This window comes from Eptatretus burgeri, chromosome 1 (assembly GCF_056783735.1).
Source record: "Eptatretus burgeri isolate ZD-2024b chromosome 1, Ebu_testis_v1, whole genome shotgun sequence".
Lineage (NCBI taxonomy): Eukaryota > Metazoa > Chordata > Myxini > Myxiniformes > Myxinidae > Eptatretus > Eptatretus burgeri.
In genome coordinates, this window is record NC_140961.1 from 122,471,347 (window position 1) to 122,496,200 (window position 24,854).

At 46.8% G+C, this 24,854-nt stretch overlaps 1 long non-coding RNA gene and 1 pseudogene across 1 annotated transcript in view; one reads left to right on the top strand and one right to left on the bottom strand.

Moving 5' to 3' along the window:
- The window catches only part of LOC147035311 (huntingtin-interacting protein 1-related protein-like), a 993,771-nt pseudogene that overhangs the window by 360,278 nt on the left and 608,639 nt on the right, over positions 1-24,854 (bottom strand).
- LOC147035312 (uncharacterized) overlaps positions 1-24,854 on the top strand; it is a 50,682-nt gene that overhangs the window by 24,575 nt on the left and 1,253 nt on the right. The window contains exon 2 of the long non-coding RNA XR_015062069.1: positions 24,266-24,471. This is a non-coding gene — a long non-coding RNA (uncharacterized LOC147035312). The remainder of the gene's footprint in view (positions 1-24,265; positions 24,472-24,854) is intronic.

Sequence of the window (24,854 nt, forward strand, 5' to 3'; positions counted from 1 at the left end):
TGCAGTGTATTATTGGCTATACATGCTGGCAGGGAGGAGAGCCATGATTGGACAAAGCTGCAGGCCATCACTTAATTGTTCCAGCAGTATTGAGGCGCTGTCTCAGGGGCCATGACACATCACGAAAGGGGAAAGAGGAGTTGTTGGGCAGTGGGAGGACTATTTGAGCACCGAGAGAGTGCCATTTCCTTCTCTTTCATTGCGGAAGCCCATTGGAGTCATAATTCTTTTCACTTTGGAACACCATGTTGTGGAGCTCTTCTCCTGTCTGAGCAGTTTTGCTGGGCTACAATCTCTGCGGTACTCTCCCGTGCTTCTCTGCTCTGCACCTTTCTGCTTTGATCTCCAAACTATTCCCTCAAGGACAATGAGCCCCAAAATCCTTACCTGGTTATATCTGTATGTGCAAGTGAGTGTGTATCTGAGCCCATATAAGTCAAAGGTTTGTTGTATTGTAAGGGATTTTAAAATATTAATGATTATCTGTATTCATTCCACTGGATCCGTCCATTTTCTTGTCTTGTGCTCGTGTCCAATATTTCGATAAATCCCTGTTTTTTTTTCAGTTGTGTGTCTGCTCTCCTTCATCACCATGTGACTGCCGTTTGTTTCTTCGTCATTGGCTTCTCCCTGGAGGATCCAATTTGGTTTAAAATCCTAATGACTGGTACGGGGTTAGCTCACACTCGGAATAGGATTGCTTGCCTCTGATCGGCTGAGCAAATGCCTTCTAATAGTCTTTAAACCAGCCATCCTCGAAGTGATCACCTTGCCATTTTACAGCTTCTCACTTTATCAGTAATGGAGTGGGGCAGTCAACGTGACGATATGCAGAAGACCCCTCATACAATTCTAGGTTTAAGCTAATTCCTTTGTGCACATGTGTACTGTGTCAGACCCCTCACACTAATTCTACATTTATACTACTTTCTTTGTGCACATGATATGTACAATACCGCAAGTATAATTCTGGGATTCATCCAATTAATTTGTGTGCATTTGTCTTCGACCCTGAGTATAATTAGAGGCCGAACGTTGAGCTGAAAGAGCTTGACTGAGCATACTCATATCCTGATCACCCCAGATAGACATTTGTATGCGATTAGACACACGCATGGGGAGTTCAATGAGGACACTGATGGATTGCCATTGATATGAATTGGGTACCGAGGATATTACCTCAAGTATAATGAACCTCTGGGCTAGTTCATTATACTTGATGTAATACAACTATGGTTCCTGGATTTCCATTTGATTTTTTTCTTTCTATGAGAAAACGAGAAAGTGATTTGCTGCCAAGGAAGAGCCATTGATGTGACACTCCAGCTGTGTTCAGCCATTCGCCAGATAAGCACAAAGCAAAGGAGGGAGATGAGTTGCAGCCTCTTATCGGAAGCTTTCCTCTTTTAGTGCTCCGGCTGTGCATTCAGGCCTGCGGACGTCAGACATTTATCCAGACCAGCAGATATGAGACATCAAGATGATGATTACCGTGACTCGCTATCTGAAGGTGTGACCTGTTAGTCGAAAGTGGGCCTCATTAACTGAAGGTGCACGGTGGAGAGCCCGTACACTGCAAGGCCACACACTGAAGCATCCTACGGAAAATTTTGGGTTACAAATGGCCGACTCCCAGGGCACGAGAGAATGCAACAGAAACTGATAAGATTATCGGCTTTTGGGAAAAGGCAAATTGCCTGAAGATACAATGGAAATGGAAGCTCCAATGGATTTCGATTTTTTTGGAAAATGTTTATGAATGCACTGTGACATCAAACGTCGGACATAACGATGCAGATGTAGTTCGCTGTAAAGCAGGCTATGAGTTTTACAAAGGATTTTGAAGGTGCAGGTGATAAAAAGAAGCAACCAAATAAAAAAGATAAGCAATCAAAGAGGATGAATGTCGAGAGAAGTATGACCATGGAAATCTCTGAACTGGTACAGAGACAGGTAGGGTGCATTGGATTTGCATGGAGTGCAAGGATAACACTATACTAGCAGCGAAAGTGGCAGTTAAGAGAGGTGCTGTCGAGAGTGTGGCAGAACAAGTAGCAGAGAAAGTTGGAAAGGAAATGAAAGAACAGGTAGGGCAAATGCTTGAAAATATCCAGCAAACAAGAGAATATTATCGAGTGTGAAGAACAAAGTTTTTCATAAATCTTATGCAGAAGTAACGAAAGTAAATTATTGAGTAATAATGGCTAACAGTGCGATGCAACGAGTAATATTTCTCACAATAAACCACAGCCAGCAGGTGATCTCAGCAGGTGATCTCAGATAAGCTCAGCAGGTGATCCCGCATAAAATATCACACAGAAATTGTAACGGTCAGCATGACAAAATGGTTGTGAAGGATGTTATGAATGCTGTAACAATGGAAGAAGTTGTGGACAGGGAATGGTGCAAGAAACATATTGTCAACTGTAATGTCCTCGAATTGAAAGTTGCTTCTTTTGAGGACAGGCAAGGGGGCGATGTCAAATCGGTGAAAGACATGATCCAACATGGAGTGGGAGTGGCTGACGTGGAAGATTGACAAAGTTGTAAGACTCTGTCGACTGAATATAATTTGACACAATCAATCCAGAGTACTGTTTGTACAATTAACGGAGGTATCACAAAAGAAAGAGATTCTAATGTCTGCAAATAAGTTAAAATTCACAGAAAAAATGGAAGGAGATGTACATAGCTTCAGATATGACGAAGATCAACATTTCAAAGTTGTCCTCCAAAGCCAGATGCCGACTGGGCATCCTCCGTTGCACAAAGTCCTTCCTTGGCAAACCTGAACTCCTATCCACCTGCAAGGCTTTCATCAGCAGCTTGATGGAGGACTGCTCTCCCCTTTGGGCTGGCACATACTTCAAGTGTTACTCTGACACCCTAGGCACTTTATCAGCAGTAACTATAAGTATTGATGGATTTTTTTTTTCTTGTTGATGGTGAGGATGCAGAAAACGATATATATTGTGAGAGAAAATGGAAATTTTTTGGAAAAACAAATACTTTTTATACAAACACTGAATCATTACCCAACAAACTCATGGAATTGGAACATCTGATGATAATCATGTTTGATGTAGTTTCTATTCCAGAAGTTATCCCGAAAATTCCTCAATACAAACTTGTGGAAACATCTGTTGCTTTAGAAGGCTATGATATGTTCCCGAATATTGAAAAAGAAGGAATATGTTCGTTATTTCCACTAAAATTGACCAAAAAGCTGCAGGGGTCGAATTTAACACAAGGTTTCAAAAAATTATGAGATGTTCCATTAAACTTCATGATGGAAACCTCATACTTATTCTATGTTGTGCATTCCAGAATTCACCTGGAAAACATAAGGAGATCATATTCGCAATATGTACCATATTGGTACCAAAGATGAAAAATACATGATGTTATTGGGAGAGCTAAAATTTCTAGACATTGATTAGTCATGTTGGTTTATGCACTTGGCACTGCTCACCCAGTTCCGTTTTTTTTTGACTGCACTAGAAGACTTCTTTGTGTTCAAGCAAGTTGTGTATCCCACATGATGTAGAGGATATGAATTGTGTATATTTTGGACTTTATTATCTATACAAGAGAGATGTTTGTCTGTGTTTGTGTGTCACCATTTTTCTCAGAGATGGCCAAACATATGTTCGTCAAACTTTCAGAGGTTCATCAATGAGTGCGAGTAGTCTTTTGAAGCAAAACTTTTTTTTATGTTTGAAAAACAAGTTGGATGTTTTTTTGGAATTTTTTTTCAATCGCTCTACAGTGCCTAAGCCTTTGTAGCAATGTGAAAGGGAATATTTAATGACCCTCAACCCCATTATTTAGTGGGTGTTGGGAAGTGTTTTTGGCCCCCACAAAAAATATAAGAAAATAATTTTATTTCTTCAAAATGCCAACTGGCTTAGAACACACCAGGCAATGCTGGGTATGCCTTCTAGTCATCAATAATGAGGAGATAGTGACAAGTATTGTACACAAGCCCCCTGCTTGGATTAAGAGATCATTGTTGTCTGGTTGTATAACATAACGTGAATGTAGAATTGAAAAGATCAAAGGACAGACCTTGTTACAACAAGGTGACAATAATGAAGCTGGAACTTCAAGCAGTACATTGGAGAGATCTACTGGAAAATCTTAGCTGTGAGCAAGCATGGGATATGGTGAAGGATAATCTTGTACATGTAAGGGAAAAACCCATGAAATTGTAGAGTGGAAGAAGGAAAATGAGAGCATATGTATATGTATGGATATATATATATATATATATATATATATATATATATATATATATATATATATATATATATATATATAATGTTATTGTTGTTTGTCTTTCGGCTGCTCCCGTTCGGGGTCGCCACAGCGGATCATCTGTTATGATCTGCATGCTGATTTGGCACAGGTTTTATGCCGGATGCCCTTCCTGACGCAACCCTGGTCGCCTCTTATGACACAGGGATAAGGATTGGGTTTCGCCATGATTCTGGGCTGCCCTACACCCTCTCAGAGTGCGGCCCAGTGCAGAGCTCCCGTCCTCAAGCGATCCTCCAACCCAAGCCTCCGAGTAGCCAGATTACAGGCGTATGCCGCTACGCCCGGTCATATATATATATATATATATATATATATATATATATATATATATATATATATATATATATATATATATATATATATTATGAGCCTGGTGTTGGCGCAGTGGTTAGGGCAGCGGCTTGGGATCCAAAAGGTCCTGAGTTCAAGCCCCGTTGGGCCACTGAATTAATACACCAGGGGGTTGACTCAGCCTGTCATCCTTCCGAGGTCGGCGAAGTGAGTATACCCCGGTTAAAATAGGTGTACCATATCCCTGTGTCGTAAGAGGCGACCAGGCTTGCGTCAGGAAGGGCATCCGGCGTAAATCATGTGCCAAATCACTATGCGGATCATACGGATGATCCGCTGTGGCGACCCCTAATGGGAGCAGCCGAAGGAAGAAGAAGATATATATATATATATATATATATATATATATATATATATATATATATATATATATATATATATATATATATATATATATATATTGTTGTGGTTGACGAAATTCACAAACCACCATTCAGGTCCCTTAGGTGAGATATCTCGGTAAGTATATGTGTAGTTAGGCCCAAACCCGTTGTTTAGAGGGAATAAATGTCATTCATGCGGGCTGCGACTCTTCAGGATAGCCGTTTTTATTTTACTATCTTTATTTTGGACCAGCCGCCATTACTACCACCACCAACCACGTCTCAACAGCCATCACAACAACAACCACCAACCACAACGCCGCTTCACAACAACCACCAACCACAACGCCGCTTCACAACAACAACCACCAACCGCAACGCCGCTTCACAACAACAACCACCAACCACAACGCCGCTTCACAACAACGACCACCAACCACAACGCCGCCTCACAACAACAACCACCAACCACAACGCCGCTTCACAACAACAGCCACGACCTTTACCGTCACAACTCGCCACCATCGCATCCACACCATCTCGCGCCACTCGTGGGCACCGATACTGGACTCGTGCAGGGCGCGCACCGAGCAGCGTATTCAGAGACATCACAGACTTTCCAAAGAAAAACGGATCAAAAACGACTCACGCCCACTTTTGTTCCGTCCAATCGGTGAGCGAGAGGCGATTTGGCCCCGCCTCCAGGGCGTTGGAGGGCGGTCACTATATGCAAATACATGGATCAAAAAGCATTCACGCCCACTTTTCCTCGGGCCAATGGGGAGCCAGTTAGAGAGGTGAAGGGTCGGAGGCAGAGGGTCAAGGGTGAAAGAGCGAAGCCACGGGGCTTATATAAACAGCTGCGTTCGTCAGTTCGGTTGTGCGGAGTTCAAGAGAGTCGTCGGTGGAGCTGGAAAGAAGTGGGAGAAGTCAAGAGTGAAGAGTTGGGACGAGCCAAGAGAGGAGACGGAAAGGGCGAGTAGACGGAGCTGTGGAGAGGTGATGGCGGTGAAGGCGGACGAGGGGGTGCTCGCGTCGGTGCCGGGAGCTGCACAGGGAGAGGCCAGCAACGCGACCGAGGTCGAGGAGGAGACGCTCGCCGCGGGACCCGAGACAGGGTGATATCCTCCTTCCCCCGAGCATCAGCAACCCCCTCCTGTTTCCCCCCGCGCTGAGATAGTGCGACAAAGGGGGCCCCTTTCCCACCCCCTACCAGACACTGTCCGCAAGGCCCGTGGAGTTGAGGCACCACCGCCACTTCGCGTCTCATCATCAGACGGGTAGGCCCGACCCGGTCTCGGCCCCAGGCCTGCCTCATCCTTGAGGGTGGTTCTTTTTCTTTTGCTTTGGGAATATGTGTTGTCGGCGCCGTCTGTGAAGTAAAATTGTATAAGTGTTGCCGTGTGCCCGGTAGTCGGTTAGATCTGCATTGTTGCATTTGCTTTTTGTGTAATATTGCATTGTCTTCTTCTTTTACATTTGCTTTTGGTGTAATTGTATATGTGTGCTTTCCGTTCATCGCGAAATAAATGTGCTTGTTGTTGAACTGTTTTCCCGCTTCGCTTCGTCTTTTCCTCTATTGAATCCCCATCTTGCTTCACGTAAAGGGTTGGTCGTGGGCTAAAACGCCCGATAATAATTAATCGAACCGTCGAGGCCGACGAATAACACCGCTCGGTTATCCCGATAGTACGGAACGGGTCGCTTGAAGTGGCCCGTGTCCAAAGTCGACCTGCGGCGAGGTGCGATCGCCCGGTCTACCCTCCGTGTGGGTACTTAGGTAGGTCGAATTTGGCGAGCAACCCTATCCCACACGGGGGCCGATTGGCACGATCGTGGTGAGACCGAAAGGTCCACCCGTGACTGGTTCCCGGCGTTAGTCCGAGAGGGTCACGACTGGATTGTCCGTCCGGTGGGCGACGTGCCGCGATTCGAGTTACGTGGCCGTTCGCACGCCGGCGGGCGCGAATCCACAACACTGGTGTCAGGAGTGGGATATAAACCCATCGCCCTCCTCACGGCACTGGTAACGGAGAACGGGAAAACGGGCTCTCCTGTCTCCGGCTAAATTCACGGGAATCGGTCCAGGGGTGAGAGGAGCGACCCCCGATTCCCTCCAAATTACGAGCGAGTTAAATTAACCCTTTAGGAGAAGCAAGATGGCGTCTCAAGGCGAGCGGGAGCCGGGGGTATTAGAAATGGATGTAGAATGTGTAGGATCCATGGCTCAGGATGAAATCCCCGTGCAGGAAATGTTGGTTGTACAGGAAAACGAACTCGCCCAACTGAACCCAGAGCCCGAAATGGGTGCGGCAGCGGCCGCGGTGTATGACACCTCCCCTCCCCCTCTCCACCAAAACCCTTCCCCAACCCCTGCCGAAACGGCTCACCCAAGCGCACCCGACATGGCCCAGCTAATCACCATGCTGGCAAAGATGGATGCGAATACACAAAAGATGAATGCGGATATGAAAAACGAAATTAAAGGCATGAACAAAAAGATGGATACAAATACAAATGAAATGAAAAACGAAATGAACAAGCAAATAAACAGAATGGAAGCAAACATGAAGGAGGAAATGAAAGAGCTGCGGGGTGAGACGCAGAACATGGGCCGATGCCTGCAGGCGGGCATGAAGGCCGTGACCAGGGAGATAAAAATGGCGACTCCACGTGTGGGAGCGAACGAGCTGGGAGGGGGTGCAACGGTGACCGAAAGGGAAAAATTATATGGGGAGACCAAAACGTGCGAGACGAGACACGAGGTGACGACAAAGGAAATAAAAATAGTAGAGACAAGGGAGGTAAAGGGTGAAGAGGTGACTGAGTGGGCAGAGATACGGGAGATGGGAATGATAGAGGGAAGACTACACGATGAAGACGGGGTAAGTGACGCACACACACACACGGAGGTAGTGGAGGACAATGGGGGTGAGCTCGCGGAGCGTGTGGGGACCCGGTGCGAGCAGCGGGATAGCCTCCTCCAGGAACGAGGGGAGGGAGTATTCCCCCTTGAGGCGAGTCACGACCAGGTGGGTTCGGTCGTGCTTTGCGAGTTCGAGGGGAGGAGTGCTGCGAACGGGTGCACGGAAAGCTTGGGGGGTATAGAGGCCCCGGAGACCCTTGTGGGGACACGAATCCCCAGTGTGGTTGTCCCTGTGTGTGTGGTGCAAGGTGTGAGTGTGTCCCCGTGTGTGGAAGCGACCCCGTGTGTGAGTGGTGTGGTGGCGATGGTGCCGGAGTACGTGCTTCCCAGCACGCCGTGTGTGGATGAGGCACCGTGTGTGGAGGAGGCCGTGTGTGTGGATGAAACGGCCAGTGTGGATGAGGCACCGCGGGTGAGTGCCCCCGCGTGTGTGAGTGAGGGACGGTGTGTGGATGAGGCACCGCGGGTGAGTGCCCCCGCGTGTGTGGGTGAGGAACCGTGTGTGAGTGAGGCCGTGTGTGTGGATGAAACGGCCAGTGTGGATGAGGCACCGCGGGTGAGTGCCCCCGCGTGTGTGAGTGAGGGACGAGTGAGTGAACGGCCGAGTGCAAGGGAGACCGTGTGTGTGAGAGAGCGGTATGTGAGGGAGATGTCGGTTGGCATGCGGGAGCACGCAGCCGCATCTCCCGGTGTGAATGTGATGGTGTGGACTGTGTGCGTCGTAACACGCAGGTGTGCGTGTGTTGAATGGCCACAACGGCAACATGAGAGGAAAGGAAGCCGAGTAGCGGCTGTAGTTGTTTCGGGGACCGTGCCGGGTTCACCCAGCAGTGAGCACGAGGTCCGTGCTGTGCAACGCACGAGGCCCCCACGTGCTCGCTTGCGAGAGTGAAGTCCCGATCCGGAAACGCACGCGGTGGATTTGCCGATCCCGCGGACGGACAAAGTTTAGGCAGGATTTCGGATTTGGACCGGATGGGATCTCCACGCGGGCATGTGTGTGAAGCTCCAACGGGCAAAGCACATGTGTTCGCGTGGGGAACCCCTCGAGACGTGGGGCTTGTGTTTTTTTTTATGCGCACGGTGACGTCATGGCTGCACGTGGGGTTGGAATCCGGCAGGAGGGGTATCCCTGCCGGATAGTACCGTCCAAGGAGGAACGAGGAACACGTGCAGCTGCATGACGTCACGGGCAGGTGCAAAGTGCGCGAGTTGCCGCGCTGGTGCTGCGCATGGAAAAAAAAAAAAAAAGCAAGCCTCACTTTCGGGTGCACAGGATTCCCGGGCAAGGGGTGGAAGACCCCCCTCCCGGGGCACAGGATGAAAACTAGTTAGGGGGAAGGGTTAGCTTAGCTCGACCGGCTCCATGGGGCAGGGGTAAGTCCTCATGGAGTCCGTGGAATGGATTAGTTAGAGGGATTGTAGCCAGATTTAGGTTGGGAAATAAAATGATTTATTTGGAGACAGTGACAGACTTGTGGATGTGTTGAGGGGACGTAGTTTAGCTACGTAGTGTTAAATGGAACGTGCTATAAGTTAAGGGACGACGTGGGAGCACGAGTTAGTTAGGGGAGGTAGTTTTAAGGATGGCAGAGTTCAGCGGTGAGTGTGTTGAAGAGTTGTTGGTGAGTGAAGTGGAAGCATGTGCTTGGTGAGTGAGTGAGGCCAGCGGGTCTGTGTGAGTGGAGCGAATGGGGACTGCATGGTGCGATGAGTGATTGGGGGGAGGAGTGACTCCCGCCTAAGGGACCCCGGGGTCAGTGTAGAGTGAGTTAGGGGGTTAGTCAAATTGAAAAATGGAAGTCGTTTTGCTGTTGGTGGGAGTGTAGGCTCGAAACCCGTTTGGAGGGGTGCAGGAGCCCTGTTGACGGGCTGGGAGCGTGGCTGCGAAAAGTGAGTATCGCTGAGTGGGTACCCCGGGCACCAGGCTAGTCGGCCGTGGTAGGCCAAGGGCCCATGGGGGGGGGCCGGGATAGCGTAGTGGGCACGGGTGCGCCTGCTTGGTGCGGGGGCCCGGGGCGCCATTAGCCGCGTGGGCAGTGTTGTGGGCACGGGTGACCCTCGGAAAGGGGCCTGGGAAGCCAGCCTGCCACGTGTGCGTTTCAGGGGAGGTGCCATGGGGGGCACTCCCCGGTGTTTAGGGAGCTGGTAGGCTCGGAGGCAGTGTAGTGCCCGGGGGTGCCATAGCGGGAGATTCGGCAGAGGGTCGTGCCTGCCAAAGGGAGCCACGTGTTCCAGCCATGAGACCGTGTGAGGGCACAGAGAGAAAATTGGGGGGCGAGGCCCGAAATTGTGAGGACACCAACACAGGCGACGGGAATCTGGGTTGTTAGAACCAATAGTTTAAGCGAGAGGCGCTTGTTGAAGCCCCGGGGTAGTTTAACAGTTAAATGGTTAGGGTAGATTAGGAGATGTACCCCTCCGCACCATCCATCCCCTCGCTCTCGTTGTGGGCCGCTGGACCCACTTTGGTTATAGATCGCCGAACTCTGGGGAGGCCATTCTGAGGCTTGAGTTGGGCCTCGACACAGGACGTTAGCTCTCCCTTATTCCCCTCTGGAAAGGGAACGTAGGGGTTGGGAGTAGGCTAGGTGACAGGATAGGTTAGCCGAACAAGGACAGTACAGGGGGTTAGGGGACGATTTATAGTGGGGAAGTAAAAATAAAAACAACGAAAAAAAATAAGTTGGGGCTAAATTGGGGTTTGACAAATTAAGGGAGTGGGTATGTACAGTGACAGGCAAAGGCGATAGGTTGGGAGGGAGACAGGTAGGTAGGTCCGAGCCCGCCTTCCAAGTGGCCAGCACCACCGCACTCCCTCCACCAACCTCCACTGAAAGGCAAAGGCTGGCCAACTTCATCGGCTGGCCGTGTTTTGCTTCAAGGCGGAGGCCGGCCAACTTCATCGGCAGCTGTTGTTTTGCTGCAAGGCCTGTGCCATCGGCTGGCCGTGTTTTGCTTCAAGGCCTGTGCCGGCCACTTCATCTGCTGGCTGTTTTTCTTCAAGGCCTGTGCCGGCCAGTTCATCTGCCGGCTGTGTTTGCCTGCAGCGGCCTTCTTCTGCGGGCTGTGTTTGCCTGATCACCTTTGCCATGCCATGCCCACTGCCCCTGTTCACCAGCCCCGTTCAATTTTTGCTTTGCCCCCCCTGTTCATTGCCATGTGCGCCAGGATCAGAAAGCAACAGTTTGCAAGCTGCAAGAACTGCCCTGTTGGCAGCTACAACACGGGCCTGCAGTGGCGGCCCGTGCACCGTGTTTGCGTTCAGTTCAAACCATTCATCCATCCATTCATTGTGTTCATTGCGTGTGCCACTTGAGCTGGCACGGAGACTACGTTTGTGCAGCCCATGCACCGTTGTGGTTCACTGCGTTCAGTTCAAACCATTCATCCATCCATTCATTGTGTTCATTGCGTGTGCCACTTGAGCTGGCACGGAGACTGCGTTTGTGCAGCCCATGCACCGTTGTGGTTCACTGCGTTCAGTTCAAACCATTCATCCATCCATTCGTTGTGTTCATTGAGTGTGCCACTTGAGCTGGCACGGAGACTACATTTGTGCAGCCCATGCACCGTTGTGGTTCACTGCGTTCAGTTCAAAAGGGAAGGCCTTGGACTGCGTGTGAGCAGCCGGCCACGTTCCCTGTCACCTCCATTGTTTGAGTCAGAGACTGCATGCGAGCAGCCTGGCTCCCTGCTAACTGCTTTCTTTTTGCAGAGTTCAGTGATCCTGGGCCATGGTTTAGTGTAAAATTTGTAAGTTAAGGTTAAGATGTACTGTACATATGAGTGCGCCCCCGGCATGTATGTCTTAGCGCCGGCAATTTTATTTAAGTCGTCCGTGTGAGTGAGTTTGTTTAGGTAGTTACTCAGCCCTTAGGTTATTTATTTTGGGGACACGAATACCATGAATGTCGCACTCAGGGATCCGTAGGTAAAATGTACTAGGGGAAAATTACACATGATGGCACACGAAAATTTGACGACTCGGGACGAGTCTGTAAAAAGGGGAGGGGGTAGTGTTGTGGTTGACGAAATTCACAAACCACCATTCAGGTCCCTTAGGTGAGATATCTCGGGAAGTATATGTGTAGTTAGGCCCAAACCCGTTGTTTAGAGGGAATAAATGTCATTCATGCGGGCTGCGACTCTTCAGGATAGCCGTTTTTCTTTTACTCTCTTTATTTTTGGACCAGCCGCCATTACTACCACCACCAACCACGTCTCAACAGCCATCACAACAACAACCACCAACCACAACGCCGCTTCACAACAACCACCAACCACAACGCCGCTTCACAACAACAACCACCAACCGCAACGCCGCTTCACAACAACAACCACCAACCACAACGCCACTTCACAACAACGACCACCAACCACAACGCCGCCTCACAACAACAACCACCAACCACAACGCCGCTTCACAACAACAGCCACGACCTTTACCGTCACAACTCGCCACCATCGCATCCACACCATCTCGCGCCACTCGTGGGCACCGATACTGGACTCGTGCAGGGCGCGCACCGAGCAGCGTATTCAGAGACATCACAGACTTTCCGAAGAAAAACGGATCAAAAACGACTCACGCCCACTTTTGTTCCGTCCAATCGGTGAGCGAGGGGCGATTTGGCCCCGCCTCCAGGGCGTTGGAGGGCGGTCGCTATATGCAAATACATGGATCAAAAAGCATTCACGCCCACTTTTCCTCGGGCCAATGGGGAGCCAGTTAGAGAGGTGAAGGGTCGGAGGCAGAGGGTCAAGGGTGAAAGAGCGAAGCCACGGGGCTTATATAAACGGCTGCGTTCGTCAGTTCGCTTGTGCAGAGTTCAAGAGAGTCGTCGGTGGAGCTGGAAAGAAGTGGGAGAAGTCAAGAGTGAAGAGTTGGGACGAGCCAAGAGAGGAGACGGAGAGGGCGAGTAGACGGAGCTGTGGAGAGGTGACGGCGGCGAAGGCGGACGAGGGGGTGCTCGCGTCGGTGCCGGGAGCTGCACAGGGAGAGGCCAGCAACGCGACCGAGGTCGAGGAGGAGACGCTCGCCGCGGGACCCGAGACAGGGTGATATCCTCCTTCCCCCGAGCATCAGCAACCCCCTCCTGTTTCCCCCCGCGCTGAGATAGTGCGACAAAGGGGGCCCCTTTCCCACCCCCTACCAGACACTGTCCGCGAGGCCCGCGGAGTTGAGGCACCACCGCCACTTCGCGTCTCATCATCAGACGGGTAGGCCCGACCCGGTCTCGGCCCCAGGCCCACCTCATCCTTGAGGGTGGTTCTTTTTCTTTTGCTTTGGGAATATGTGTTGGCGGCGCCGTCTGTGAAGTAAAATTGTATAAGTGTTGCCGTGTGCCCGGTAGTCGGTTAGATCTGCATTGTTGCATTTGCTTTTTGTGTAATATTGCATTGTCTTCTTCTTTTACATTTGCTTTTGGTGTAATTGTATATGTGTGCTTTCCGTTCATCGCGAAATAAATGTGCTTATTGTTGAACTGTTTTCCCGCTTCGCTTCGTCTTTTCCTCTATTGAATCCCCATCTTGCTTCACGTAAAGGGTTGGTCGTGGGCTAAAACGCCCGATAACACTGAACAACAAAAATTTTTTACTGGAGATGTGTAAAGTGATTTAGACTAATTTGGGTACGCTGATTTCAAAAATCATAACCGTTTTGCTGTATCACGTCAGGATTTTCAGTAACAGAAATATTCCCATTGCCTAGAAGTCAGGATTTCAATGAAATTTACAAAAATTCATTTATTCATTTATTTCATCATGAATGCTTCAAAATTATAGAAATTACAGAAAAACTCCACGAGAATGTAATTAAAAATGCTTTAGGCATTTGGCTTTGCGTTTGTGCTGCTCTGTGTCAGTTTCACGATGCAGGAACCAGCAGAAATCGCCCATCAATTTCGGGTTGTGCCGCCCTTGGTAACGCGTCTCCATGAGTGAAATCTCTTGGTGGAATCGCTCGCTGTGCTCGTCCGAGACTGCTCCCAAGTTGTCAGGGAAGAAGTTCAGGTGCTGGTGTAGGAAATGGATTTTCAGGGACATCCTGGAGCCAAGTTTCCTGAAGGACTCCAGCAGCTGCTGCACTATTTCTTCATAGTTGTCCGCGCGCTCGTTCCCCAAGAAGTTGTCCGTCACAGCTTTGAAGCTCCTCCACGCTGCCAGCTCTTTGGGGTTTAGAGTTGTCGCAAAAGTTTCGTCCTTCATGATCTGTCGGATTTGCGGTCCAACAAAGACACCAGCCTTGATCTTGGCCTCCGACAAGGTGTTGCCAAACTTTTCCTTGAGGTTTCCTTGCTGCAGCCTATAAAAACCCACGCCCATTCAGATCCATTGCCCGTACAAAACTTTTCATCACGCCGAGCTTTATGTGGAGTGGTGGAAGGAAAACCTTGGCTGGGTCGACAAGGGCGACATGCTTCACGTTGTGTCGACCAGGTACATGCTCTTTTCGTTCTTCCCAATCTTTCTTCGTCCAGTGATTCTTGTCGTCTCTGCTATCCCAGAGACAAAGGAAGCACATGTATTTCGTGTAGCCTGACTGCAGCCCTAACAACAGCGCCACCACTTTCAAGTCTCCGCAGATGTGCCAGTTGAAGTCATTGTACTTGATGGAATCAAGCAGCTGCCGCATAGTCTCATAGGTCTCTGTCATGCCGAACGCGTGAGCCAGTGGGACTGATGGTTTCTCGTTGCCATTGTGGAGCAAAACAGCCTTCAAGCTGTTCTTCCCCGAGTCGATGAAGAGGCGCCAGTCTGCAGGATCGTGATCACACCCAAGTTCTTTCAACAGACCGTTGATGTCACTGCAGAATGTCATCGTGTCTTCCATCTCAAAAAACTCAGCCATGTCTCTGTGACGTGCTCTGAACAAGGATATCTTGGTGTTAGGTTCAAGTAGATTCCACTGCTGCAGCCTTGATCCAAGCAGCTCTGCCTTCACCTTTGACAGCGAGAGATCTCTTACAAGATCATTTAAGTCTCCCTGGTTCAGAAGGTGTGATTCTTGAGTGTCGGGTTCAAAAGGTTCATCATCACCATCCTCTTCACCACTGCTTACAGCTATGTTCTGATCAGCTGGAGGTGTTGGAACGGGGTTCTCGTCATCATGAGGCACAGGTTTACGAGCAGAGACGCAGTCAGCGTACTTGATGTGACCTTTATTCTTCTTGTTGAAGCCGGCGATGCTTGTGCAGCAGAAATAACAATCATCATGATGATTCTGCGGCTCACGCCATATCATGGGCACCGCAAATGGCATGCTCGCGCGCTTGCCCACCAACCACTGAGTCAAGGTTGTGTGACAGCTTGTGCAGCAGATGTGTGGTGCCCAGCTCTGTTCTTGGTCCCCCACCTTACACCCGAAGTAGTGAAAGTAGGCGGCCTTCATTTTCACTGCTGTAGATATACTTCGCTGTTGATCTTTTTTGGTATACCGACCACAGACATAACAGAAGTTGTCAGGATGATTGGTACAGGAACGCCTACTCATCTTTATCTGAAAGAAAGAAATATAACACAAGTTAACAACAATTGTACGAAATAGACATGTTAAAGACATATGTAAATTTCATTGAAATCCTGACTTCTAGGCAATGGGAATATTTCTGTTCCTGAAAATCCTGACGTGATACAGCAAAACGGTTATGATTTTTGAAATCAGCATACCCAAATTAGTCTTAATCACTTTACACATCTCCAGTAAAAAAAAAAATTTTTGAAATTTGTTGTTCAGTGTAATTAATCGAGCCGACGAATAACACCGCTCGGTTATCCCGATAGTACGGAACGGGTCGCTTGAAGTGGCCCATGTCCGAAGTCGACCTGCGGCGAGGTGCGATCGCCCGGTCTACCCTCCGTTTGGGTACTTAGGTAGGTCGAATTTGGCGAGCAACCCTATCCCACGCGGGGGCCGATTGGCACGATCGCGGTGAGACCGAAAGGTCCACCCGTGACTAGTTCCCGGCGTTAGTCCGAGAGGGTCACGACTGGATTGTCCGTCCGGTGGGCGACGTGCCGCGATTCGAGTTACGTGGCCGTTCGCACGCCGGCGGGCGCTAATCCGCAACAATATATATATATATATATATATATATATATATATATATATATATATATATATATATATATATATATATATATATATATATATATATATATATACATATACATATACAGTAATCCCCCGTTTCTTGCGGGGGTTACGTTCCAAACCTCCCCGCGCTAAGTGAAAATCCGCGATGAATGGATGCCTCCCCAAAAAATCGACTCTTCTGGTCTGGTCGGTTTGGGAGTGATCGGGTTTGAGGTGACGGAGATCGACTCGTCTGGTCTGGTCGGTTTGGCAGTGATTGGGTTTGAGGTGCCGGAGATCGACTCGTCTGGTCTGGTCGGCTTGGCAATGATTGGGTTTGAGGTGCCGGAGATCGACTCATCTGGTCTGGTCGGTTTGGCAGTGATTGGGTTTGAGGTGCCGGAGATTGAATCGTCTGGTCTGGTCGGTTTGGCAGTGATTGGGTTTGAGGTGCCCGAGATCGACTAGTCTGGTCTGGGCGGTTTTGAGGTGCTGGGTATGAGCAGTGCTCGTCCAACCGCGGCAAACCTTTTTCCTTCCCGAAGCATATCGAGCACCTTAACCTTCTCCTGGAGCGTCAGGACCTTCCTCTGGCGCTTCGGTTCCTTGCCAGAAGCCTTAAAAGGTGCAGGGCGTTTGGCATCGTAAGGCTTGGAGAAAAAAACGTAGAAAATATTCGAAGTTCACAAGCGAAACTTTGTCTCGTGTGTTGTGTGACTGGTCGAGCACCACGTGTTATAATATATTGCTTAAATAATTTATATTTTATATATTATTACCGCGATGAGCCTGGTGTGTTTGGGCAGCGGCTTGGGATCCAAAAGTCCTGAGTTCAAGCCCCGTTGGGCCACTGAATTAATACACCAGGGGGTTGACTCAGCCTGTCATCCTTCCGAGGTCGGCGAAGTGAGTACCAGTATACTGGGCCGGTGTATACCCCGGTTAAAATAGGTGTACCATATCCCTGTGTCGTAAGAGGCGACCAGGGTTGCGTCAGGAAGGGCATCCGGCGTAAAACATGTGCCAAATCACTATGCGGATCATACGGATGATCCGCTGTGGCGACCCCTAACGGGAGCAGCCGAAAGAAGAAGAAGAAGAAGAAGAAGATATTATTACCGCGATGTACCGGGGGAATCCACAGAAAAAATTAGTTCGGTTCCAAGGGAAAACCCGCGATGAACCGGGGGCGCGATAGGTGAACCGCGATAAAGAGGGGGTTGACTGTACTGCATATTCTCTGTGTATATAAATATCTCTGTAAATATGTGTGTATATATATATATATATATATATATATATATATATATATATATATATATATATATATATATATATATATATATACACACACACACACACACACACACACACACACACACACACACACACACACACACTCGTACTGTATACACAGAGACTTTGGCACTAAGCAGATGCCAAAATGGAGTGGGGAAGAGACATGTTGAGACCGGGAGCATTGGAGAATATCAAAGTTTTTCCAGAATCAGAAATGATTTGAGAAAAACAATGAGACAATTGAGTAAAAACTACTGTATGAAAGAAAGTAGACTAAAGACGTGAAAGAAAATCCGAAGAAATTTTGAAAGTTTGTAAATCAGAATGTTTCATACTCGAAAGAGAATAGTCTCCCGGAAGAAACCTGATGGAACTTGTGCTGAAGATGACAAGGATAAGGCGGAAGTGTGGAATAAAAGATTTCTAGTGTTTTTTCACCATTGAGAACCTGAATGGCATCCCCATTCCCGATTGACAGGCCCAGTGCTCAGAGCTTGGTCGCATTGACACTCCTGAAGAGGCTATCAGAAACAAGTTGATACAACATAACTTAACCAAGTTTGCTGATCCTGGTAATCTGCATCCAAGATTTCTGAAAGAAGTGGCAAAGGTAATCAGCTTTTCACTCACAAAGGTGACAAGAAATCTTTGTCTAAAGGTGGACTGGAGAAGAAGGTATGTTCTCCCGTTGTACAAGTAGGGGGGTACACTTCGTGCAGAAAACTATCATCTTATTAGTCTCACGTCAATTGTCAGTAGAGATCTGGGATCTATTCTAAGAGACACCTTTTTTGATAAATCTAACATGTAACGAGTTGTTTGCAGAATTCGAACAGGGTTTCGCACCTCATTGATCATGTGTCACCCAACTTTTATGGGAAATTGAAGAATGGTCAAATATATCCGATAGAATGACCTCTGTTGACGTGCTTTAAAAAATATATATTTTGGAACCATACTCTGTACAGAGCGTCGGTGCTGCCGAAGCAGTTTCCTTGGCTATTGGGCACAATCCTGGACGGGTCACCACTCCGATGCAGGATACTCGAATGACCCGATCATCCCCAGCAAGCTGGTACTCATTTTGCCGACCTCGGAAGGTTGGCAGGCTGAGTCGACCCCTTGGTGAAGTAATTCAGCGGACAACAAGGTTGAACTCAGGACCCTTGGATCCCAAGCCACCACCCTAACCACTGAGCCAACACCAGGCTTCGTTGATGTGCTTTATTTCAACTTTAAAAATTATTCGATGCGCATCGGCACCAACGTTTGTTGAGGAAGATAAAATCCTACAGTAGATTGGATCCACTGTACACATGGCTAGAAGCCTTCCTCCGAAACCGGATGCAGACAGTGGTTTTGAATGAGGCAGAATCAAAATGGATCAAGGTGGCAAGTGGTGTATTGCAAGGTAGTGTGTTAGGGCCCGGTGCTCTTTGTTATGTTAATTAATGACCTTCCACTGAATATGCATAAAAAGACATGAATGTGTGCAGACAATACAAAAATCTGTGGACCAGCTCAGAGTAAATCCCAACCAGACACCCTGCAGCGAGACTTGCATTAAGCTGCAGATTGGTTGTCTACATGGCAGCTGCCTTTAAATGCACACAAATGTAGAATGCTCCATCTTGGCAGTGGTAACAATGGGCAGATGTATTACAACTGCCTGATGAAAGGCTAGAATTGGTGCCGCAAGAAACAGATATCGAGAACATTATGGACAAGGATCTCTACTTTCACAAACATGTCGCTACAACTGTAAACAAGGACTACAGAATGTTGGGACTCATTAAATAAGCTTTCAGCCACCTTAATGAAAATACGATTCCTTTGCAAATCAAGTCTCTTGTAAGACCTACGATTCTTTGAATACAGTTCTCCAGCAAAGAACCCTGGAATTGCATCTGACGTATTCAAATTATAAAAGATTCAGAGAAGAACTACCAAGCTTGTGCCATCTATAATCCATCTCTCTTTATCAAGACAGGCTTAAGAGACGAGACATGCGCTTGCTGCACTATCGGCACATAAGACGGGACATGATCCAAGTCTTTTAGATTATGAATGTGTTGGACAGAATTTCTCAAGACCATTTATTTGTGAAGGCGAGCTACCAACCCATGAGAAGCCAGGAGTGGAAACTCTTCAAGCAGAGAAGCAGATTAGAAATCAGAAATGGCTCTTTCACTCAACGGATTATTACTGATTGGAATAGTCTTCCGCATGATGTAGTTGAAGCTCGAACTGTTAAGGCCTTTTGGACCCTTTTTGACCAACACTGGAAATGTCGGCAGATCAACCTGTGCTGGCTCTCCATCACATGCCTCTCAAAGTGTCAATTATTGCAACAAATCACCGAGAAGAATGGAACACGCTGTCGAAACATACAACAGGACAATTATGGTCTGCTTCTGTATATCTTATTATGATGATAAATTTATGCTCGTGCTTTTGTGCAATATGATATATACAACACCTCAAATATAATTCAAGGTTTAAGCTAATTCCTTGTTGTACATTAGACATATATATATATATATATATATATATATATATATATATATATATATATATATATATATATATATATATATATATATATATATATATATATATTGTTGTGGTTGACGAAATTCACAAACCACCATTCAGGTCCCTTAGGTGAGATATCTCTGTAAGTATATGTGTAGTTAGGCCCAAACCCGTTATTTCGAGCGAATAAATGTCATTCAGTCGGGCTGCGACTCTTCAGGATAGCCGTTTTTCTTTTACTATCTTTATTTTGGACCAGCCGCCATTACTACCACCACCAACCACGTCTCAACAGCCATCACACAACAACCACCAACCACAACGCCGCTTCACAACAACAGCCACGACCTTTACTGTCACAACTCGCCACCATCGCATCACCACCATTCTTGCGCCACTTGTGGGCACCGATACTGGACTCGTGCAGGGCGCGCACCGAGCAGCGTGTTCAGAAACATCACAGACTTTCCGAAGAAAACGGATCAAAAACGACTCACGCCCACTTCTGTTCCGTCCTATCGGTGAGCGTGGGGCGATTTGGCCCCGCCTCCAGGGCGTTGGAGTGTGGTCGCTATATGCAAGTTCATGGATCAAAAAGCATTCACGCCCACTTTTCCTCGGTCCAATGGCGAACCAGTTAGAGGTGAAGGGTCGGAGGTAAAGGGTCAAAGGTGAAGGGGCGAAGCCACGGGGCATATAAGGGGCCGCGTTCGTCAGTCAAGTTCGCAGTTGGGAGTTCGCGGAGCCAGTGAAGAGTTGGGACGAGTCAAGAGAGGAGACGGAGAGGGCAATCGGACGAAGCTGTGGAGAGGCGGCGGGGAAGGCGGTTGAGGGGGTGCTCGCGTCGGATTCGGGGAACTGCGGAGGGAGAGGCCGGCGGCGCGACCGAGGTCGTGGTGGAGACGCTCGTCGCGGGACCCGAGAAAGGGAGACATCCTCCTTTCCCCCGAGCATCAACAACCCCCTCCTGTTTCCCCCCGCGCTGAGATAGTGCGACAAGGGGGGCCCCTTTCCCACCCCCCTACCAGACACCGTCCGCGAGGCCCGCGGAGTTGGGGCGCCACCGCCACTTTGCGTCTCATCATCAGACGGGTAGGCCCGACCCGGTCTCGGCCCCAGGCCCGCCTCATCCTTGAGGGTGGTCCTTTTCTTTTGCTTTGGGTATATGTGTTGTCGGTGCCGTCTGTGAAGTAAAATTGTATAAGTGTTGCCGTGTGCTCGGTAGTCGGATAGCTCTGCATTGTCTTCTTCTTTTATATTTGCTTTTTGTGTAATATTGTGTTTCTTCTCCTTTTACATTTGCTTTTGGTGTAATTGTATATGTGTGCTTTCCGTGTGCCATCGCGAAATAAATGTGAATTATGTTGAACTGTTTTCCCGTTTCGCTTCGTCTTTTCTTTCATTGAATCTCCATCTTACTTCACGTAAAGGGTTGGTAGTGGGCTGAATACGCCCGATAATTAATCGAACCGTCGAGGCCGACGATAACACCGCTCGGTTATCCCGATAGTACGGAACGGGTCGCTTAAAGTGGCCCGTGTCCGAAGTCGACCTGCGGCGAGGTGCGATCGCCCGGTCTACCCTCCGTGTGGGTACTTAGGTAGGTCGAATTTGGCGAGCAACCCTATCCCACGCGGGGGCCGATTGGCACGATCGTGGTGAGGCCGAAAGGTCCACCCGTGACTGGTTCCCGGCGTTAGTCCGAGAGGGTCACGACTGGATTGTCCGTCCGGTGGGCGACGTGCCGCGATTCGAGTTACGTGGCCGTTCGCACGCCGGCGGGCGCGAATCCGCAACAATATATATATATATATATATATATATATATATATATATATATATGTATATATATATATGTATGTGTATATATATATATATATATATATATATATATATATATATATATATATATATATATATATATATATATATATATATATATATATATATATATATATATATATATATATATATATATATATATATATATATTTATTTATATATATATATATATATATTTATTTATATATATATATATTTATTTATATATATATTTATTTATATATATATATATATTTATTTATATATATATATATATTTATTTATATATATATATATATATATATATATATATATATATATATATATTTATATATATATTTATTTATATATATATATATATTTATTTATATATATATATATATTTATATATATATATATATATATATATATATATGTATATATATATATATATATATATATATATATATATATATATATATGGCCTCTTGTATAATTCGAGGTTGAAGTTGATTGCTTTGTGTACATGATATGTATAAGATTCCTTGTACAATTCAAGGTATAATTCCTTCCTGTATATGATATGTACCCGACCTGAAATATAATTATATGTTTAACCTCATTCCTTTCTGTGCATGATATGTCCCAACACCACTGGTATAATTCCAGGTATTTTTTTTGCCGTGGGGGGGGGGAGAGGTTGGTTGTAAACAAAGCCAAGGCTCTTAGAAGAGCTATAACACAGATTGGATCTGAATGCAATGTACTGAAAAGAACAGCAGAAAAAGAGAGGGGAAACACCAACAGCATGCCAGAGGGACAAAACATATGGAGACAGACAAAGGATGCAGGTAAGGATGAGAGGTAGGGGAGAGTCCAGGAAGTGTACGAGATGGATAGAGAAGTGAGCTCTCAGGAAGGAATAACTGGAAATTTGGGAGAGGGTGGGTGGGGTTAACAGGGGCAGTGGGTAAAAAAGATCATGGTTTTGGATGGGGGATGATCTAAGATTGTTTAATCTAATTCCTTTCTGTATATATGTTTTAAATCCCTTGTATAATTCCATGTTTAAGCCAGTTCCTCTCTGTAAACGATATTTACAAGGCCTATTAGTACAATTTTAGGTTTAAGCTAATTACCTCCACCACCAAAGGTGGACGTAGATTATGTTTCCACCCCTGTGTGTCTATTTGCTTGTCTGTCTGTCTGTCTGTCTGTCAGTGAGCCCGATATCTCAAAAGGTTATGGACGGATTCAGATGAAACTTGGTGGGCAGGTTGCATGTGTAACGAGGACGAATTTTTTTTGAATGTGGTGAAAATGCGATTCAGGATCTGGAAGTGAGAATTAAAAAAAACAATTTTTTTAATGATTCTTCACCATTGAGAGACGAGGACAAAAACGGTGTATAACATGATATTTCAAAACGTAGTGGACGAGTCATGGCAAACTTGGTGGATGAGTTGGTTCAGTGACGAGAACAAGTGGATTTGATTTTGGTGAAGGTCTGAATCCATATCTATCGGTGGGACATAAAATGTAGTGTTCAGCCTGGGAGAGGTGTGTGCACTATCAAGTGCCTTTGATAGTGCACACAAGTTCCTTTCTGCACAGGAGATGTTTAAAGCCCCAAGTACAATTCTAAATTTATGTTGAATAAGCGACTTTCAATATGATGTAATGCCTGGTGTTGGCTTAATGGTTAAGGTGGTGGGCTTGGGATCTTAGGATCCTGAGTTCAAATCCCACTCAGCTGTTGAATTAATACCAGGTGGGGTTGACTCTGCCTGTCATCTTTCCGAGGTCGGCAAAATAATTGCCAGCTTGCTGGAAGCCTGTGTCGGAGTGGTGACCCATCCAGGATTGTGCCCAATAGCCTAGGAGACTGCTTAGGCAGCAACAATGCTCTGCACAGGGTATGGTCCCAATGGATTTAAGATGACGTATGAAAACTATCGGGGCATTTTGCGCACACGCTGTCTGTGTGTTTCAAGTGCCTTGGTTCTGCTCACCATGCACTTTTAACCTGCCGTTGATAGTGCATATTGTGTTATTCAAATCATCTTTCCAACATAATTTTCAGCATTTAGACGAAAGAGTGGCAAATTCAAAATGGTAAACAATAATTTTTGTGTTCAATTGGACTCATGGAAATGTAGGAATACGAGAAATATCTGTGGATGAGAAGTGTCGGGTTTGTACCATTCTCTGTTAGTACAAGCGAACAGCGGCAGTGGATATAACACTCAGTGGTACATACAAACACACAGACAGACATTTTTCCTTTTACCAACAGATGCAAAAATCTAGTGTAATTTCTCTTGTGGCACCAGAACCAAACAATAAATAAGGTATATACTTGTAACAATTCTCACAGCCCATTCAGCTCCCACTCCCACCCCCTCTCCCTCCTTCCAACATGATGAATAGTAAATATCATCATTTTATACTTTATTTTATACTCTTTGCATCGATAAGTCCCAGATATGACCTTCCAATGGTGTGAAGAAGGACCCAAGACAGATACGGTGTCTCCATCTAGGAAGTCTGCCTGAATGTTGGAAATTACATCATCATCTTTCCAATTACAGCTAACCAGTAAATAAATGACCAAGCTTGCCATGCTCACAGGAAGCACTGCCGCAATGTTCAACGTCCACTCACTGGCAGCGATGGTTTGGTTAGAACGCGCCCGTCTTCGAACCTTTGGGTTTTGCATCGATCCACGCAGCCTCAGGAGTTTTCAATGCAAGGAGCTGCAAGCCATCAGCTTTTTGGTCGAGTTCAGAAAGTTCTCCAACTTTCTCATTGTGCAGTGGCACATCCCTTTCTCGAAGGTATGTCTCCAAGTAATTTTGGCTTCTTTTAGAAGCTTTGTGAGCCATTTTATGTAACCATCCTTATCTGCTGCACATGATACATGTTCACCTGCCCTGATGTTCACCATTGCCAAGGATTTCTGTGCATGCACCCCAAGCATTCTGGGGGCAGATGACATAATTTCAAAAGTCACGTAATTCCTTGTTGTACGTGATATGTATATGGCCCCTCGGATAATTCCAGGTTTAAGAAAATTGCTTTGTTTGCATGATATGTATAAGTCTCCAAGTATAATCATACATTTAAGCCTACTCCTTTATGTACATTATATGTGCAAGGCCCCTATTATAATCCGAGGTTTAAACTGATGGCTTTTTCACGTGATATGTATAAAGCCCTT